Genomic DNA, 7,661 nt, shown 5'->3' with positions numbered 1-7,661 from the left:
TGAAATCCCACCCCAGCTGAGGTGGTTGAACCACAAAGCCAACATACTGGTGTGAAATGTGGAAATCAATGGGTTAGACCTCGTATCCTGATGGTGTTACTTTTTCCAAGATTTCTTACCCCCCCCCCCAAAGTATTCACCCAAATTAATGTTCACCTTACAATGACATCCCAAGAACAGTTGAACATGTACTTGAAGAAGACAATCTGCAAATTTATGGGCAGAAAAACTGGAGCTGGTGCTTATTTGATTGCTCTTTCAAAGAGCCTGCACAAACACGACAGGCCAAATGGCTCATTTTATGCTACAATTTTCTATGATTCAATGTGTTACCCTGAGATTCCAATCATTTAGCATTTTTGATTTCTCAATTTAATCTTTGCCCTTGACTTATTGAATGAAGTATAAAAGCATACCATAATTATTGAATTATGCCTTGCCCAATTACAAGATTGAGTCCAAATTTCAAATCATTCTTTCGGACACAGCTGCTGGGAATGATTTTGCGGTGCCAGTTATATGTTTAAGAGCCCCCTAGAACCTTTCATTTTGTTCTTTCTTCTCCCCACAATTTTTCTTGCAACTGTAGCAGCTCAAAAGTTGTTACTAATCCAACTTTATCCAAGTTTTGATGAAATATCATCATCCTTAAACATTAACTCTTCCCAGATCAACAAACAATCTGCTGGTGGAACCCAGCAGACTGAGCAGCACCTGTTGGTAAAAAAAGAATTGTCAACATTTTGGGTCAAAACCCTGCATCAGTACTCATTTCCTCCCACAGATGCTGCTTGACCCGCTGAGTTCCTCCTGCAGGTTGTTTGGTGCTCCAAATTCCAGCATCTGCAGTCTCTTGTGTCTCAGCTCTCCAGATGTTGCCTGATATATTGAGTTATTCCAGCACTTTCCATATTTATTTAAGATTTCCAGTATCAGCTGTATCTTGCCTTTGTATGTACACAATTCAATACTCAACAGATCAGGCAGCATCTGTGGAAAGAGAAACCAAAGACCCTTCATTTGAACAGGGAAAGAGGGAAACGTGTTTTATTCCATTTCACTGTTAACCATACTTTTACAATTATGAATTGGCTGATAAACACATTATATTAATTAACTACCTTTCTAAGAAGTTGCACACAACAATTTTATCATGAAAAACATGTGGCATGCTTAGTTGTAGTGATATAGATATGACTGTCAGAATTCAGAATCATGAGTCATACAACAGGGAAAGAGCCCAATTGGTCCCTGAATCCTGTATTATTTTTCAAGAAACTATCTGGTTAGTTCCTATCCCTCCTTCCCCATTATATAGCATTTTAAATATTTTTCAAGTACATATCTAATTTCCTTTTGAAAATCATTATTAATATTCATGTCAAGCCTTTTCCACAATGCATTCCAGATCATAACAGCCTTCAATGCAAAAATTCCCAGATACTAAACCCTAAAATTCCCTTCATTTATTATGTAATTTAGATATTTCATGTAGTGCTAATGAGTTTCTTCAGCAAAACATTTTCATTGTTTTATAATGTTAAACAAATGTAAACTTATTAATGCCTTAATGTTTTTTCCTTATTTATAAAGATTACTTTATTATAGACTATTTTGTGTAAATGAAGTTTGAGGTACCATTAATATTTTAGTATAAAATAAATTTGTTAGTTCATGACTGCAATTTTAAAAAACTAAATTGAGAAGGACATGACTATATTGTCAAATCTAATTAAAATTTAATCTAATTCAGTTTAAATTTCACAACACTGGCAGCTAAACTGTAGAGAATATATTCCAGAAATATCACAAATTACATTTCAGTGTGATCTTTATCAATTCAGTTGACATTATTGGAGGTTAGGAAGCAGGTGGACAATAGATTTCTAAGTCAAGTTAAACTTGGAGAGGACCTGAAAGTGATGGTGTTCCCATGCACCTTCTGTCCTTGGTGGTAGAGGTGGCAAGTTTTGGAGGTGCTGTTCATGTAGCCTGGGTGAGTAATTGCAATGCATTTTGTAGATGGTACACACTGCAGCCTCTGTGCTCCAGTCATATAGAGAATGGATGTTTAGGTGGTTCATGGGATGACAATCAAGCAGGTTGCTTCGCTGTACATAATGTTGAACTTCTTGCAAGTTATTGCTGCTGTACTCAACTAGGCAAGTGGGGGAGTATTCAATCAGGTCCCAACTTGTGCCATGTAGATTATCTAAAGGTCTTGGGGTTCCGGAGGTAGGTCACTGATAGCAGGATTCCCAGTCTCTAACCTGCTCTTGCAACCATGTGATTGATCCAGTTGAGGATATTGATTTTGGGAGACCCAGTGATGGTAATGTCATGGTCATTACCTGCAACCTTTCTGGAACAAATATTATTTGGCACTTATCAGCCCATGACTGAATGTTGTTAAGTTCTTGTTGTATGCAGGTAGGGGCTGCTTCATTTGCTGAGGCAATACAAACGGAATTGAAAATTGTGCATTCATCAGCAAATATCTGCACTTTTGACCTTATGATGGAATGAACATCATTAATGAAGCAGCTGAAGATGGTTAGGCCTAAAACACTGCCTTGGGCAGCTCCTGCAGTAATGTTCTAGAACTGGCTTAACCCTTATTTATCTTTGTGTAAAGGATGACTCCAACCACTGGAGTGTTTTTCCTTTAATGTCCATTGACAAGTTTTACCAGGGCATTAGATGCCATACTCAGTCAAATGTTGTGCTTATGTCAAGGTCAGTCATTCTCATGTCAGCTCTTGTTTGGAACAAGATGGTGATGAGTTCTGGAACCAAGTGGTTTAGCAAAACCCAAAATAAGTGTCAGTGAATAGGTTATTGCTAAGGAAGTGCCAGTTGATGGGACTTTAAATGATAGCTTCCATCATTTGGCAGATGATTGAGAGTAGACTGATTCACTGCACTGGATGTGTCTTGCTTTTTTGTGAACAGGACATACCTGGGAAATTTTCCACATTGTGGATAGATCCAGTTTGTTAATTGTACTGGAATCAACTTTGCTATAGACTTAGTTTGTTCTGGAGTCCAATTCTTCAGTAGTACAGTTATGATGTTGTCTGGTCCTTTGCTGTATCCAGTGCTGTCAGCCATGTTTTGATATCACATGGAGTAAATTAAATTGGATGTGCTGATGGGGATCTCAGGAAGAAGTTAAATTGGATAATGTCTTTAACACTTCTGGATGAACATGGTTGTGAATACTTCAGTCTCCAGCATTTACATTGCTGATCCCCACTATCATTGAGGATGGAAATGCTCTTGTACTCTTCTCCTTCCGTTATCTGTTTAATTGTCCACTACCATTCACACCTAGTTGTAATAGGACTGCAGAGTTTTGATCAATAATTTTGAGATCACTTAGCTCTGCCTATGCATGGTGCTTTTACTATTTATCACTCAATAGACCTGTATTGCAACTTCACTAGGCTGGCAGTTCATTGTTTTAAGTATGCCTGCTGCAGATCCTGGCATGCCTTTCTGCATTACTGTTGAAGAAGGATTGATTCCCTGGCTTGATTGTAAGGACAGGATAAGGGCTATGCAGGGGCATGAGGTTACAGATTGTGAGAGTGTACTTTTCTGCTGCCAATCATGATCCACAGAACCTCATGCACAGTTTTGAATTGACAAATCTGTTCTCAATCTGTCCCATTTAGCATGTCTGTAGTGCCACACAGTACAACAGAGTGTGCCTTCAGTGTGTTCACTTCTGCCGATGCTATCATGGACAAACACATTTGCCATGGGTTGATTCGTGAGGTTGAGACTAAGTAGGTGTCTGTTGGTTCACTCACTACCTGTACAAACTCAGTCTGACAGCTAGATCCTTCAGGAAATGGCCAGTTTGATCTGTCATGGTGTTACCAAGCCATTCCTGGTGATGGACATTGAGGTCCCTCATCACAAATACATTATGCCTTTGTTGGTATCAGTGCTTCCTGCAAATGTTGTTTAACATGTTGAAGGATTAATTGATCAGCTGAGGGAGGACTCTATGTGTAATTAGGAGGAAGTCTCCTTGTCTGTGTTTGACCTGATGAGACTTCTGTGAGTTGGACAATGTCGAGCTCTTCTGAACCAGTCTGGGAATACGTCACTCAATTTAGATACAGTGCCCAGATGTTTGTGAGGAGGACCTTGCAAGGTTGAATGACCACCCCCTCTCTTCCCCACAACCGCCCCCCCCCCATCATGCTTCTTCCCTTCTTCCCATTCCTACCCTCTTTTTTTCTATCTTTTTTTTTCTCTTCTTACCTTTGACATCCCCTGGTGGATCTGCTCTCCCCTTCTCCCCCGCACCTGCCTATCACTATCTCTTACCCGCATCTACCTATCACCACCTTGTGCCCACGCCACCTCCCCTCTTTTGTCCACCTACCACTGCTCTGCTTTTCCCTCCTATATATTGGGCTTTCCTTTTTCCTTTCTTCAGCCCTGACCCGAATTGTTGACCGCCTGCTTTTTCCCACAGTTGCTGCCTGGCCTGCTGAGTTCCTCCAGCATCATCGTGTTTTTCATCCAATTAGAGTTTGTTTGTTTGTTTGTTTGATAATAACTGCACTAACTTGGTTAGTACAAATTGGTCAAAACATTCCTCAAGGATCATGGATTCAAATGCCAATCTGGGATGTAATCTAGGCTGCCAGTGTAATATGCAAGCAGTTCTGGAATGATGGAGAATCAATTTTCCTTCTGAACAGTTCAAAGAGTAGTAAAAATGCAAAGTTGGGTGCACCTTCACTGTGGGTGAAAACTGAAAGGTGCATCCAACCAATGCCTAGTTCATAGTAACTAATTTTAGCAGACATTAGACCCCTAAGGCTCATGACATTTGGGGTAGTATGTTAGCATGGATGGATGATTGGCAGAATAACAGGAAACAGACTAATGTTAAATGGATCACTTTCAGGTTGGGAAACTGTAATTGGTGGGATGCCACAGTACTAGGGCCTCATCTATCCAGTATATAATGAAAGCCAAGGAGATTGTGTATTGTATCTTTATTTGCTGATAATACAAAGAGAAATGGGAAAGCAGGTTGTGAGGAGGACAATAAGGAGTCTGCAAAAGAATATAGACAGATTAAGTGAGTGGGCAAAAATTTGGCAGATGGGGTATAATGTGGGGAAATGAGATAAGATTTCTTTATTATTCACATGTACATCAAAACACACAGTGAAATGCATCTTTTGCGTAGAGTGTTCTGGGGGCAGCCCGCAAGTGTCGCCATGTTTCCAGAGCCAACATAGCATGCCCACGACTTTCTAATCCGTATGTTTTTGGAATGTGGGAGGAAACCGGAACACCCGGAGGAAACCCACGCAGGCACATGGGGAGAACGTACAAACTCCTTACAGACAATGGCTGGAATTGAACCCAGATCGCTGGCACTGTAATAGCATTACGCTAACTGCTATCCACTTTAATAAAAAGAGTAGAAAACATAAAGTTCTGGGGAGAGATGGAGAGGATGTTGTCCCCATGGCAGAATCTAAAACAAAGAAGCATTGTTGAAAAATAAAGGATCAATGATCTAAGATGGAAAGACGAATGAATTTCTTCAGAGAATTATGAATCTTTGGAATTTTCTACACCAGGGAGCTGTGGTGGCTGAGTCATTGAATATATTTAACGTTGAGACAGAGAATTTTGATTCACAGGGTCATGGGGAACAGGGAGCAAAATGTGGTTGAGCCCAAGATCAGATCAGCTGTTATCTTATTGAATGGCAGAGGAGATTTGAAGGGCCCTATGGCCTTCTCTTGCTTCTATTTCTTAATTTTAAATCTTAATTGTAAATTCATAATTTTCCTACATTTAAAGTGCAAACATTCTTAACTGAGAGAAAACTTTTTCTTATTTATTTGTTCATGTGGAAAACACCTTGCTTGAGTCCTCAACAGATACAAAAGTAATTCTTCCCATTAATAATATGCCCATTATCCAATGCACATATTGTTGAGAATGGATTTAGGGGTAATAATACCTTCTCAATATTGATTCTATCTTATTTATAAATTATGTAATATTTAATGGCTATGAACTTGCAATGGTAACATTATGGTTAAGAGGATGTAATAAATTATTAAAGCTGAATCAGTCCTGTAACTTAATGTCTACACTTATTTTTAATGGTGTATCATACGAAGGACTAACATTGGAGATCATACATTGAGCAGGAAACTTATTGGAAACAAGTTATAGCGGGAACATTATCACAAAAATTCAATGTTAGGAAAATCTCATATGGAATGATATTCAAACCAGGATGGCTTTAATAAAAAAAATAGTTTGATCCACAATATTACCCCATCCAAACTCCAGTGAATGAAGTGCTGCAAATGACGTGCACCACACAGTGAATCATGGTACCATGAAGCCCCTGGATTTTAGCTGTAGATGGATTTTAATGCTTAACAGTAGCAACTCTTACACAGACCAATCAAATCCCAGGAGAGAGGTCTCAGTCATATTAAGAGCAGCCCTTCATTTGCTTAAATATGATGAGCTCCACTGATGCTCTCGCAACACTCCAATTAGGTACTAACAAATGAAAAGTTACAACTCATTGGGCCATAAAGGATTTTTGTATGTAATATCCTGAGTTGTATTTTTGAACAAGTTTTCTGTCTGAAACAGGTTAGCAATTGGGAACCAGGCCAACCACATGGATACCCTCAGGAAGATGGCTGCCCTTGGAAAGATGGGATGGTAAGAACTGCACTCTTACTTTTTTGGGCTGCTATATCCTGTTCACATCTATAGGAGTGCTCTAAAATCATACTGCTACATTTTTTCCTTATCTGGCATTAAAAATATTCTTCCAGCTTCAAGCACCACTTGTATTACTGTATGTGTAATTCTCAATTGAAACTGGCATTGCAGAAATTTTTGTGCTTTTGTTAAACATTATTCTATAATCTTGTTTGCTCTTTGATTAAATTACTGGTATGCTGGGATAGTACATCAGTTACACAGTGCAAATGCTAATACTGTTGAAGAAAGCAGAAAATCTCTTTTCCCAGAAGGCAACCGTTATAGCAAGTAATTTACTTCTGTGTTGTCATTTTGTAACATTATTAAACATTTAACATTCCAGTATTAAAAATTCAACACATCCATTAATTATTGGTGCTGCAGAAGTCCATGGTGTGCTTATATTATTTATGACATTTGCTCAAATGGAAACTAAACAGTAAACTTTTGTTAAGTTGGTGCTACACCAACCACACTGGTGGTCCAGAATATATGGATATTAAAACCCATCTGTTTGTGGGATCCATGGGAATTTGTTGGTTTGCACATTTCCTATATCACAGCAACGACCGTCCTTCAAAAGTATTTGGAACAACCCAAGGTTACAAAAGGCACTATATAAATTCATCTTTTTTTCTTTTTAGTGCTTGACACATAGGACAATTTTTCCCTTCAGCAAAAGGACTTACAGTATTTTGTTTTGTACCGAAACGGAAACCGGTCAGCTCCATAAAGAACATAAAAAATTAGAGTGATGTGAAAATACATTTTACATTATGTAGTAAAAATGTTTTAATATATATTTCTATATATTATAAGAAACAACGTATCAGTATTTGAAATAATGCAAATAAGTTATGAAGGAAAAGCAAATTCAGCCTAAT

This window comes from Pristis pectinata, chromosome 13, assembly GCF_009764475.1.
Source record: "Pristis pectinata isolate sPriPec2 chromosome 13, sPriPec2.1.pri, whole genome shotgun sequence".
NCBI classification, from domain to species: domain Eukaryota; kingdom Metazoa; phylum Chordata; class Chondrichthyes; order Rhinopristiformes; family Pristidae; genus Pristis; species Pristis pectinata.
Note: the sequence above shows the minus strand (reverse complement) of the source record.